This window comes from Uloborus diversus, chromosome 8 (genome assembly GCF_026930045.1).
Source record: "Uloborus diversus isolate 005 chromosome 8, Udiv.v.3.1, whole genome shotgun sequence".
NCBI classification, from domain to species: domain Eukaryota; kingdom Metazoa; phylum Arthropoda; class Arachnida; order Araneae; family Uloboridae; genus Uloborus; species Uloborus diversus.
Genome location: NC_072738.1, coordinates 7,901,577 through 7,915,716, shown reverse-complemented (window position 1 = coordinate 7,915,716; position 14,140 = coordinate 7,901,577).

Sequence of the window (14,140 nt, the reverse complement as noted above, 5' to 3'; positions counted from 1 at the left end):
TTGGCAGATTTTATGACGTCACATTTTGAAAACGGGGGCACGAGGCAAGGACGGATCCAGAAATGTTTCAAGAGAGGGGCGACTGATTTTTATTACTTTGTACTATGTATATTGGTTTAAAAATATTTATCACAAAGGTTTTGGACTTTATTTCCAAAACAGTTCCGGGGGATAGGGTCCCAAACACAGACCTCTCTACTCCCAACATCAATAAAACTCTTCTAAATTCGCGTTTCTTGAATTTGAACATCAATTTCGAAAAATTACCGGTGGAGAGTCCCTCAAGGGAGAGGCGATCGCCGCCATCGCCTCTCTCCCTGGTACGACGGCACATAATTTATGCATCCGGAAGCATATTTTGTAATGCACTTTCGGTTGGTACTGATTTAGATTTTTTTTCTCATTACTACTAGGTAAACAACTGGTGCTGGTAGTACTGGCTCAATTTCTGCTAATTTGTAGACCAAGCAACAGCCTCGAGAGCAACTATATTTCTTAGACCAGCTTCAACTAAGTCTGCTTAGATAAACATGCCGAATACTAAATACCCCTACGAAGCGATAGAGGATGTACAGTTTTACGTGGTACCCGAACTGCACAAAGGTATTTATTTATTTATTTCTTATGTATTTCTCTCTGAGACATGTACGGAAGAAGTGCGATACCAATCGATAACGTCCATGCTTTAGCCAGGATTTGAGTCCGACACTTCAGTGAGGTAGCCAAAAGATGTACTGAATGTGCCAATGGTTTTATTTTCAAACACAATTCAAGTTTAACATACTTATTCACGGACGAAAAATTTCCGTACATGAAAATTAGACCGAAAAGGCAATTACTAGAATTGAATTACTAGAACTAATTCCCGGTCTGAAACTATAATTAACTTATATTACTGTCGTAAGCTATGTGAAAATTGACTTTTAATTTATTATGCACTACTCTGCGTGGAGTGGTTGGCAAATCTGCGCCAGTTTACATGGGATTAAATTTCTTTCCACGCCCATATTAAGTATTGATCTAGAACGAACATAAAAATGTTAACATATAAGAATACAAAGACAGACAGACATTTTCCAAAAGTGACCAAATGAATTTTTAAAAAATCTAAAATCGCTAAAAACAATCAAAACTGAAATATCAAACATTGTCACATCTCCCCTAGCTATTCCCGGGTTCAAACCCAGATCCCGTTGGAGGATTTTTAAGATTCAGAAAATCATCAGTGACCATTTCGTATGAATATGCAGCATGTTAAAGATCTCTTTACTATTCATTTGGCTTGAATAATCCTGGAAAAAATTATATTCCTAGTGCAGTTTCCCATCGTGACAGCCCAAGTGCTGTCTTCTGAAGGGGTTGAGCACTGGGCGTCAAAATTCTTAATTGGTAATGGCTTAGCAATCGACAAAAGTTTTTTAAATACCATGTAGTAGATATTTCATTGAACTTACTTTTTGAAAGTATGATTCTTCGAAGTATACTTGGTGGTGCAAATAAAAATGGTAATAAGAAGATTTAATTTTGAATTAGGGTATCGGGGGCACCAGTAACAGACATGCTTAAGACAAAGCTCTCAAGTTAATTCAATTTTCAGAGCTTTTTGATGTATTTATACTTTTTGAACTATTTTTCTTATACAACTACATCTCCCCTAACGTTTGGCTGCTTCTGGATCCCCTGACTTAGTTATTTCTATTTTTAGTTGTTCAGTTTCGAAAAAAGATCCAACCCCCAGTAACAGACACCGAAAAATCTGATGAAACCCAGTTACAGATAGGATGAGGGAAATGATGAGTAATGGACAGAGTTCCATTTTTCTCTTCAAAATGGGCAAAAGCTCTTTATTTTTAGAACTAAAACCTTATTAAATTCAAATGAACATGAAACACTAGATGACCTCGTGGTGGCTATTCATAATCTTCCACCAATGCTTGGAAATATCAACTGGCTCATAAAATTCACTCTGACAACACTAGATGACTGCACTGCATTCATAAGCCACAGCAACATCAGTTTTAACCGCCTAAAATTCTTATTATTTAAATCTAAACTTTTGACTGTCTGTTACTGGGCCCTTGTCTGTTACTGGTGCCTTTACCGTATATATTTAAATCACCTGAGATTATTAAATATATAGGACGAACTGGGTGGCCTATGAGGTCCGAATGCATGTTGACAGCCCAATAAAAAAGGTGTTGCTCTTTAGACCAACTAGAACCAGAAGGCGGTTAAAACCGGCTTGAGATGGGATGATTCGGTGGACTCTGATTTTCCCGCAATAAATAAAGAGAACTCTCAATCAAAGATAAGTCAGAAGTCATTATGGAAAAAATCTTCAAAGGAAGGCGTTAGCCTATAACTGGGTTGTTTAGTAATTTATAATGATGATAATGATTTCTTTGAACTTAGAATTTCTGTAAATACACACATGATGCGTATTTTAAAATACCAAAATAAAAAGTTTAAACTTAGTAAAAACGAGAATATAAATAAGCAGCTGAAAAAAGAAAAAGTGGTAATGTCCCTTCAAAAGAAACGAAAATGGACTCAATGTTGTAAAACCAGCTTATTCAAAATTCAGAATGAATCCTAACTTTTTTCATTAGTTTGAAAAAGAAAAACTTTCTTCTTGCTCTTGTACTCTTATATTTAAAAAAAATGCCTTCTTCCTTCTACCATTTGAAATTAGCCATTGCTTTATTGATTAAAAATGCATTCCTTTTAAGAAAAAAAAAGGAGTAAATCTTGAATTTTTAGTGAAGCATACATTTTTTTTAAGAAAGCTTGAGATTTAATAAACAGTTTTTTCCTTCCATCTGAGAAAAGTCATGGCATTACGAAAAAAAATCCGCGTAAAGAAATTGTATTCCTTTTTGTTTCATGTTCATATTACACAATTTCTTATGTGCCATAAAAAGGTTTCGGGGGGAAAATTCTAAAAAATTATGGGTGTGTGAATTAATTCTAATTAATTTTTTTTTACTTTTGAATCCGTGGCATTCCAGACATTTGGGGTTGGAGAAAAGGCTGAGGATGCATAAAATATGATTTTAATAAAAAATCTCCCCTTATCCTCTCCCCAATAAAGTAAAAAAGAAAGAAAACACGTCGAAGACTAAAGTATTTCGCTAAATTCCTATACAAGACAACGATTAGAGTGTAATGCAGCAATAAGTTGTTTCACAATGAAAATTGTTCGCTTTGATTCACCGTGAACTTGAATGGGCTTTAGCGTTGCTTTTTTTCTCTTAAAATGAAAGCGTTTCTTGCAGCAATCAGGTGATTGCTCAGCTAAACAAAACAACTTTCGCCAAGAGGTTTTACAGCAGTATTGCTAAATGACATTATTGTTTGCTTAATTTCACTGTAATTGTAATAAAGGCTTCATATGCAATTTTTTAATATACTATTCGCATCCAACTTATCTCATAGTAATGACGTCATCACTGTTCGGGGAAAGTTTCGACGTCATCAAGGTTATGGGACAGTCAGCCTCCTGCGCCACCTCACGAAGTAATGACTTCGTGGTCTATGAGCTCAGCAAGAAATTGAAGAGACATCATTATTATTGGTGCCAAAGATCGTGAAAAATCCCCAAATGATGACAAGAGGCGACTTTTTGAGTCCTTAAATCTTAAGCCAGTCATGTGATCGCCATCAAAGTCATGTGACCTCAATAAAGACGTCATTTACCTAACAGCCTGTCGAAAACGACCTTCCGGCGGACATGTATACATACATAGATATGGTCGACATAATCGGAATCGAAATTTTTTTATTCGTACTTTTATTCTGAACTGTATTTTTCTTCTTGAAATTCGACAGATTCCTGCAGACAGTGAAAAAAAAAAATCTTTCCAATTCAGAAATGGTCTGCAGACTTGCTCAAGAATCTGCAACGAGAGTCGCAGCGTCGCGTTGCTTCTGCTACCGGACAACTAGGTAACTGTATATTTGGAAAACTAAATAGAATACGTCACTTTTGCTGAAATATTTAGTTCGAAAGGAGACACCTGTGGAATAGAACAATGAGTATTTTACTTCTTTCAATGTACAGTGGACCAGGAGGTTCTTCCCTACTGTTTTTCATCGCTTAAAAAGCAGCTGTTTTTCGACCAATTTCAAATTGACTCATGTTCTTAGTGGCCATGGGAACTTTAAGAGCTACCTCTTTAGGTTTGGCATTTTACCTAGTGCGCGTTGCAGCTGTGGTGCTGATGAGCAGAGCGTAGAACATATTTTTCTGCACTGCAGTTTGCATGCATGCCCCAGGTCAGCCTTCAGGAAGAATTTGGACAGCCTTTCCGTTCGCTGGCCTCCTGTTCTCTCGGATCTTGTTAAAAGATCCGACTCTTTTGTCTTCTTTGTTGATTTTATTAACAATTTAATTTTTTAAGCATTTTTGTTAACTTATTTTTATTTTTCTACTTATTTCTGTAAGCCTCGTGGCATACTTTGTGGTACAAGAGTGGAGTTTTCAACCTTTAGATAAAAAAAAGAGCGATAAATATTTCTAAATAATTATAATTTAGAAGTCGTCTTTTAACAACATTTAGATCTACCAAATCTTCACATTCCCCAGAAATCGTGAAAGAAAAATCAGTTTGTTTAGTTTTCCTCGAAACAGTGTGAAAAAATCTGAATTGTAGTCATACTTGTAGCATTAACCCCATGAAGACATTTCAATTTATAATTGAAAACATCTGAAAACGATCTAAACTTAAATTACGTCTCTGAAAGCAAAAGAAAAATGTTAACACAATCAACTGTTTCATCAGTGTTCAGAACAACAACCAAATCATTCCCAATTTTCTAAAAGAAGTATTTTTGACAAAATATTTTTCTAATATTCAAATGTTATTCCAGAATTCAATGTCTTGCATTCATTAAAAAAATAAAAACGCAACAATTTCAGTTTTGCCGTGATCTATTACACATTCTTATCTAGTATTATCTTCTATCTTCTATTACAGAAACCAACCTCTTTCACGTAAAGCAAACGAAGGACTTCGGACTAAGTGTTTTTCCTTAGCCTTTCCTAAGTGCCAACATTATAAAAGTTGCTTTTAAATTGCCTTTTAACGAATAGCAAAAATAACATCATAATACTTTCTATCTACCTTGTTCGCTACGAAAAGTCCGATTACTGCTTCAAGTTTGAGGTTTAAATAGATTATTCCGCTTCAGCGAAAATCATTTGTTTTCGTCGAGTTTCGATTAAAATGTTGAACAAATAAGAATTTATCTGTCATTTTCAAATTTAATCAGCAATAGGTATTTGAAATGCTAACATTAATAAGAACTGATATCATGCAAACAGCGCTGTTAACTATTTTCAGCCTGTGTTGGAAAATTCTAATTAGGTTAAAATTTTCAAGCACATTGGAATGAAAAATACAAGCACTTTTCAAAAACTGTTATTCATATTTTAGCATTTTTTTGTAAATCAATAATTATTTTTGTTTTTCGAAATGATAAAGTTCTTGATATTAACGTTTCAAATATTAGTTGAGAGCGACGAATTGTTCGGGATAACATTTATTTATTTAATATTAAGCTTATTTTTACTTAAAATGCTTTGTACAATCAGACAAGATGTGGAGCAAAGCGCATGCGGAAAAATAGTTCATGTGTTGTTATTGTCGTGTCCGTAGTTAGTAAACACTACTAAAAGATTAGTGCCATTGCATCAGGACGTTGGACTTTATTTATAGACGAGACAACACAAGAAAGATTTACAGTGCATTTTGAGGAAATAACACATAGGGCACCGAACGCATAACCTCCAGAATATTAAGTGAAGTTTATAACATTTAGCCAAGGGGGGCCCAATAGTTCATTTCGCTTACTTATTAAATTATTTAGTAAGTCACCAATATGTATTCATGAATTAGTAAATTCATTTATATTCCTTCATTGATTAATTTTCTACATTATGTATTAATTCGCTTATTTTCGTATTTTTCACTCATTTAGTTTTTCTGATATATTAATGGATTCATATATTCGTTTATTGTTTTATTATCTGTTCATTTATTCATTCTCCCTTTGATTTACACGTTTCTTTCATCAAAAATATTTTTAGTAATCAAATAGAAAATATTTCGTTGCAAAATATTTTTTCACCTAACCCATGAAAAACTGAAAATTTTTTAAGCTCTTTTTCAGAGATTAAATACAGAGTATATAAACTAAAAAGATGAAATAAACTGCTTTATCGGTATTCTGAACAACAAAAAAAAACATTCCCATTTGTCTACAAAGGTATTTCTTACAAGATATTTTTCTAATTTTCAACTGCCATTCCAGAATTCAAATTCTTGTACTTATTTCAAAAGCTAAAAAAAAATTTTTTTGAACTTTTCTGTGATACATTGGACATTTTTATCGAGCATTATAAAAATAGATTTTAATTTACAAAAACGTCTGTGAAAAATATAACGCGTAAGCAAAGTAATAATATACTGTGAAAAATAAACGATTATGTTTCAATGCAAGTTTTAATGAATAATGTATGGATGCCTATCTTGCCAAACCGACTAACTCCATAAAACAAAAAGTAAAGAATAGTGATGAAGAATATGACGTAAAGGAGTAAATAGGACTTCGTGTTACATTTTGTGCCATCACATGGTCAGAAATGTACTGTACCAAAACTTTAATATAAATTCACATGCTAAGCATTGATTAAGCCGAAATGGCGTTAAGCCGAAATGACGTATTTTTTTAAAAGTGGAGTTAATCAATTTGGCAATTGAGGCATCCATATATTGTTCTCTTTTCATGTACTGTAATTTTCAAAACAAATTTCCAGTTTGTTCCTTTGGAAAAGTAAATTATCTTAGTAACTGTTTCACATTGCCCCACACTCGCCTGCTCTTCTTTTAGCAGTAGAGTTGCTGCACTTGACAAATCGATGAACTTCATAAAACAAATATCGAGAAAGTTGATGTAGAAGATACTATTATCCAAAGGAGTGCATAGGCCCTCGTGTTACATTTTTAGTCACCACATGGTCAGAAATGTACTGAACCAAAACTTTAACATATATATAAGTTCACATGCTAATGATGAAACACTAAGCAGAATTGAGGGTTTTTTTTTTTTTTTTAAGTGGAGTTAATCGATTTGGCAATTGAGACATTCAGTTATCGCAACTGTAAATGATTTTTTTACTGTACTAGTGGTACCCGCACGGCTTTGCTCGTAATAGAGACTTAAAAGGTCCTTTGGTTCGCCTGTATATTTACAAATAATGTATGGTGAATTTTCTCGCCAATTGGCTTGTGGCCATGTTACGGTTCCACGTTATGATAATTTCGTAATTTACTCATCCATCTTATGATAATTTTGTTCTTAAAATTGGAATAGAAAAAGAATCACATCGAATTTTCGAAAAAGCGCTTCGAGGTGCACACCTCCATGCTACAAACCAACTTTGCCAAATTTCATAAGATCGGCCGAACGGTCTAGGCGCTATGCGCGTCACAGAGATCCTGACAGACAGAGAGACTTTCAGCTTTATTACTAGTAAAGATTAAAAATTAAACATCACTTTGACATGGAGCATAATTTTAAGAATTGGGCATCGTTGCAATTTTCCCGCAATGGGTTTTCTTTCATTCAAATAAACAAGAAAGAAATCCTACTCAAGAGCAAATTTATTCATACTTTCTGAAAAAAAAACCACACCATTATTTATTTTTTCGTAATCTCAAGAACTTTTCTTCCTGAACCGTAAGGAAAAAGTTTCAAAATTTCCCCGATGCAGTATTTATGTGAACGGGTGACGGCGGTTATTTTTGATAAATAAAAATAAGAGCCTAAGTCGTACAACCAACTGCAAATCACCGAAATTTCAATATATAGATTTTGATAGCAAGCATTCCTTAGACGGATATTTCCATAGATCAAAGATAAACAAAGAATGAGTCCTTCATAACACACAAGGTAAAGGCCAGCTATTGAAATAAAAAAGAAAAGCATATAGACAAGAAATTTGTCATGCTTTGCATACAGACAACCCGACAGACAGATCAATCATTTCTCCATCTCGTAAGTATGCTTTTAATTTTTTGTTTTTCAGTACTTATTATATTATTTAATTTGTGTCAATACTTTTCTTTAATGATATTTTTTTACGCATTAAGCCTCTTCTTTCTTGTTTTTCTTTTCTTTCTGTTGCTTTTAGATGAAAGTAAGACTAAAAAGTGTCTAAAAGTGTTTTAAAATTATTCAACAACCATTTAAAATTTAACAAAATAATGAGGAAGGAAAATGAGTTTCTCTCAGTCTGTCTATCTTTCTTCCCTCTAAAGCTATTTGGGTGTGTGTGTGGGGGGGGGGATCACAACTTCACAACTTTTGGTTGATTTGAAAGGAGCACTCGATTTGAAAGAAGCATTTTTTTACTCGAAATATTTAACAAGACATTTTATTCCCATTCATTTTTGGGTTTCAATCTTTTTCATTTAATTTCGAGTAATTCAAAAAATAAAGACGATATAGGCTTTAAACGGAAATTAGTATCCGCTTTGTTTCCTAATTTTACTGATAGTTTTGCTTAGAACAAACTTAATCGAAAGAAGGAGAGATTTTTCGATTTGACAATTTCAAGAGAGATTTTTTGAACGAGAAAAAAATTTTCTCTATTAAGAGAGTTAAGCTTTTCTGCCAAAAGAAACCCGCTTAAAGTATTCTTCAGAATTTAAAAAATCGAGAAAATTACAGAAAATCTTATTATATTTTTAGTACATAGCTTCAAAATGTAGAAATGAATATATAGAACTACCCGTCTCCATGTTCGTCTTGAAGTTCTGTAAGAATACAAGTAATGAGTAATGAGTTTCATCTATCGACAAAAGTTTTTCTTTTAAATTTTAAGTAAAATAATATCAAAAGTCAACAAATAGTAAGCAAAGCATTGGTAATAATAACGAAGAAAAATGGGTTTTTAGGAACATTTTTTCTACTGCATTAATAACTGACGTACATTTTTACTTTCACTGTAAAACATCTCGAAAAGCATATCTTAAGTAAAAAACTACAATCTCCCATGTGAGCTAAAATTCCTTCTCTAAAATTCTCAAAACTTTGAATAAATGATTAACAAGCTCCTAAGATGCTTTAGCGATATGTGTTACAACTTCATTTATAATTCTCTTTTATTCTGTTCTGGAGCATCCATTTTTAAGAGAAAAGCATCGTTAGCTGATGTTTTTCTTTGAAATTTCGTTTCCGAAATGGTAGCATGAAATTGATCTCCGCGAAGCATCTGAAAATAATAAGATTTCGTTTGTTTACATTATATGGTGCTATTACAAAAATATATGCATTGTTGGGCATTAGTCGTTTACTTTTTATAAAGATATTTCGCTTTTTATGTTGTTTCGTTGTTTGCATTTTTACAGAATTGTATTTTTACAGGTAGAACATGCGTTAAGAATTGATTCTAATATTCAAAAGAAAATGACGGCGAAAAGCTTTTCCACCGATTCAACGCTTAGAATGAAAAGTAGTACTTCGCAGTTTTTTTATAAGAATATTATTAACTTTAGAATATAGGATATTTATATTTACTGTATTTTTTATTATTAATGTTGCTCTAAAAGCCAAAACTCTGTGGCGTAAAAGCTCATGGTGTTCCAAAACCTAATGTTCCCATCTTAGCTTTCGTGACCGAGGCCTGTGGGGTGCAATGTAGTGATGGGCATAATCGGGGTCTCGGGAATCGAGTAAGGTATGAGCGAGTAATAAGGGAGATTTAAAATAAAATAAAAACTATGTATCCGAATCCACAAATCGGAATATTAATTAAACATACAGATCAATTACTACAAGAAACTATCAAAAAATCACCACTTTGGCGGAAAACAAGCGTGAAATGAAACATTTTAAAAAACCTTGTCATTAGGCCTTATTATACTATGGTAGGATAATAAGGACTAAGAACTTCAACACTTATAAATAATCAGAATAAGCTTCTAACATTATTGATAATTGAGATCAATTGAAATATATATGCAAATGCATAATCATAAAGTCTTCAAAATGACAAAAAAATTCTTTGTTTAACAACCGTCAGGGCACTCAAAATTATCTTTGCTGTCACACCGACGCGTTCCCTATGATACCACATGCCGCATTTTAGATATAGTCTCATGTCATTCATTTTATCCTCTCACAAGTGTGACAGTACCAAATAGCATCGTTTTCTTTAGTATCAATTCCTTCATTGATGGTTTACGTCTTTTTTATTTGTTTTTTTTTTCTTTCTTGTTTTTGTCAAACAAGTCTTTGATGACTGGGGCTCTCTGGTAATTAATGGCTTTTCTTCTAGCAATTGGTGTTTTTTGTTTTCATAATTTTGTCTGGTATTGGTATAAGCTCCTGAAATGCTGTACTTTTTAATGGAGCGAGCTGCACACTGTCTTTTTCATCGTCCGAACTAGAAACGTAAACCATGTGGTAAAACTTTTCAGAAGGTCTGCTAGGGGAACTACCAGTGTTGAGCATTAATCAATTATTTCCTCAATTGCCTTGTTAATTGATTAAAAAATTAATTGCAATTAAATCAAGTACAATTAAACTATTAATTGCATTTTGCAATTAATTTAATTGGATTGATGTACGTTAGTCATTTCTAACAATTAAAATAATTGCAATTAATTTTTTGGTTGTTTTATGAAACAATTAAAACTAACAATTAACTTTATGTATCAATAGGTACAGCGCAAGGTAGAGAGTCAAAAGTATCATTCAATTTCGTATTCTCGTTCAGTGCTGATTGCTTGCTCGCCGCGTGAACTAGTCTCTTCTAGGCAAGCTTTTTCCACACGTAAATGCTTGTGTTTTAATTAAGTGTTTTAAGTTTGTGTAAATCATTGTTTTAGTTTGCATAACAGGGGAGGTGAGAAAGAAAGGCATAACAGGGGACGTAAGGTCTCAGAAACCACTCTGTTTAATTAATTTTTTTTACTCATGTACATAATTAAGATACATTTCTGATATTTCTCTCAGATGTTATTTAGACTTTTATTAGTAAAAAAAATAGGAAAAAAATGTTTTTGAATTTTGAATTGAAATATACCTTTTCTGAGAAAATTTCACTGGAGCCATAAGATATTTTGAGAAAAATCATATGCTGCAATAAATAATTTATTTCTCGTAACAAAGTTACTGTTGAGTATTGATCTTCTGTTAGTTGCTAACATGTATATTTCAATAAATAATAATATGATACCCGTCCAGCGTCCACGTCCCAGGTAGACCTGTCGCTTGCACAGTATATTGTACAAAACCAGTATTTTTTTTTAAGAGTTAGTTTAAAATAAAATTCACAAAACAATCGACAATTGCTAATTGCAGTAAACTACAATTAACAATTAATTGTAAACTGTAGTAAACTACAATTAAGAATTAATTAATTGTTAACTGTAGTAAACTACAACTAACAATTAATTAATCAACCACAATTGCAATTGATCAATTGTTAGTTGTTGTGGTTAAGTTTACCAATTAATCAATTGTTAATCTTTAATTGTTCATGCAATTAAAATTTGCCCAACTCTGGGTACTACTATAACATTGAACCAATTAGTCAATAGTCGTAACTGCTTATAAACATCCATAATATATTGAGAAAGATTTAAAATAAGATTTAAAACTGACAAACATTGTAGCAAAAACAAAGGAGTATAATACTGCCGTGTGCAGGTAATCGGCAGTATCTGCAGAAATGAGTTTTCGAGATATTTGAAGAAATATGTGTTGAATGCAATACTAACAATAGGAAAATGTTGGAATTAGGCATTTTTTTCGCGCTTTTTTTTTGCAGCGGAGAACAATTAAGCGAGCTTGTACTATAAAGATAACGTACAATAGATGACAAAAATGCAAAGAAATGAAAAATGAAAAATTTACCTGCACACGGCAGAATAAGGATTAAGATCAAATTTGGTAGGCCTTATTAGCCGCTGACATCGTGCACAAAGAGGTACACAAAGTACAATAATTGGTTTATATATATAACTCAGACATGAAAGATCGATAGAAGCATTAACAACAGAAAGCTGGAGCTCAAAACTATGTCTAAAAGTATAATACTACAAAAATTATTTAATATTCAGTCGGTCGATTTTTTATTATTCCTTTTGCACAACCGCTCCGCCCAAGCGAATCGCGTCACACTGGTCGCAACAAGTGAGCAACATGTCGCGACCAGTATGAAGTGCCATCTGTAACTGTAAGCTACCTACGAGTGCGTCTTTGAGTGGATACAAACATTTTAAATATTATTTTTGTTGTTTAGGCTTTTAGGCCTTATTAGCCGAGAGACCTTAATACCCGCACCTACCTTACTTCTGATAATCGAGTGATTGATAATCGAGATGTTTTGAAATCGAGAACTCGAACGATGGATAATAGAGATTTTGAGAGATTGACTTCTCAATTATTTTCAATTGAGATCTCGAGATGTGATAATCGAGAACTCGAGATGTATAACCTAGAACTTGAGATGTGATAATCGAGAACTTGATATCTTATAATCGAGAACTCGAGATGTGATAATCGAGAACTTGATATCTTATAATCGAGAACTCGTGATAATCGAGTTCTCAAGTGATCTTGAATAATCGAACGATTCGATTAGGAGAACTTGATTATGCCCATCACTAGTGCAAGGCGAATGCTCTGGTAAGGTGGTTACCGGAACCCCCAGAGTTTATTTCCCAAGCACGCTTGGTATTGACACTTTATCGACCCGCTGCAGGGAGGAAAGGCTAAGTCACCTTTCCACCCCGCCCATTAAATTTCTTTTTGCGACTGCATTCCACGATGTTGAATTTTCATTTCAAGTACGGAGCGTGAAAACACTCATTTGTATTTCTGATTTACAATGCGTTAAATTCGTTTGACAGCCACTCGAAATTCGTGGTGGGTCCGATTTTTTATGCAGTTAAAAAATACTAATTATACCTCTTTTTTTCTTAAAAGAAGTAAGTATTAATTTATTTATTAATTTCAAGTAAGCCTTGCAAACCAATATTGAAGACTTGACGCCAATTAAATTACGCTGCGATTGAAACATGACAACTTCTCTCGTCCCAGTGAACAAAGAAACAGGTCATCGTGAAGCTAAACTTACGATTCCAAAAAGTAATTTTCTCTGAACCTAAACACTTGTTCTTAAAATACCTGACCACTATTCAAGACTAAAAACGTCCCAACCACAAAGGAATTAAAAACACTTGTATGCGAACTTTTTTATTTACAAGATAGAGACCGACTGAGGAGAAATATAGTGATGAAAAAAAGAGGGGGGGTTCTGTATTTGGTACCTTTCTCATCCAAATCGTGATGAAATAAAATTAGGCTTTTAACGAAGTTGTCATGCTTAGCTGAAAGACCGATTCGCTTTTCAAACGGTAGTGGACAAAAAAACTTTCATTCGCACAGGATACTCCAGTTTTTTTTTCTATGGTCCCAACCAATAAGATTATACAGAGTGGATTTGACTATCCTTTGCTTTCTTTAAAGCATTGATGGCCAACCCGCAGCAAAAATGCCACAGTGTGGCACAGCAGAGATTGAAAATAGCAAGCGAAAACTTATTGGAAAATTTCAAAATTTGAAGATGCAATGTAGTTTCCAAGAACTTTGTCAAAATACAAAACCACTGCTTAAATTCGAAGAAAACCCTTAAAATCTTACTTTTGCTTTATTTATATTTGGTTATAAATATAATGACGTCAAAATATTATCAGCATAATAACTTTACCTAGTCATATAGTGGTACGTCGCATATATGACATGGGCGCATGGTGATTGTCACAGAAAGTGTCTGAACTACAACATTGTATAAGTACCTAGCTTTGAATGATAATTGACATTGTATGCAACGCACAAATAAGTAGTGTTACAACGATTGACAAATGGTGATTGTGATATTAAAGAAGAATTTTTAATCTGTGCCAACTAGCTTCCATTCCAACTTATCCATCAAGAAGCTCTTTGCACTAAGGACTTAAAATTTTCTTCTCTTTCTGATCCTGCAGTGAACTGTTTCAACAAAATGTGAACTCTAGCTCGCATTTTTGTTAGACATCCCAATTGCAACGTATCCATCAAGAAGCTG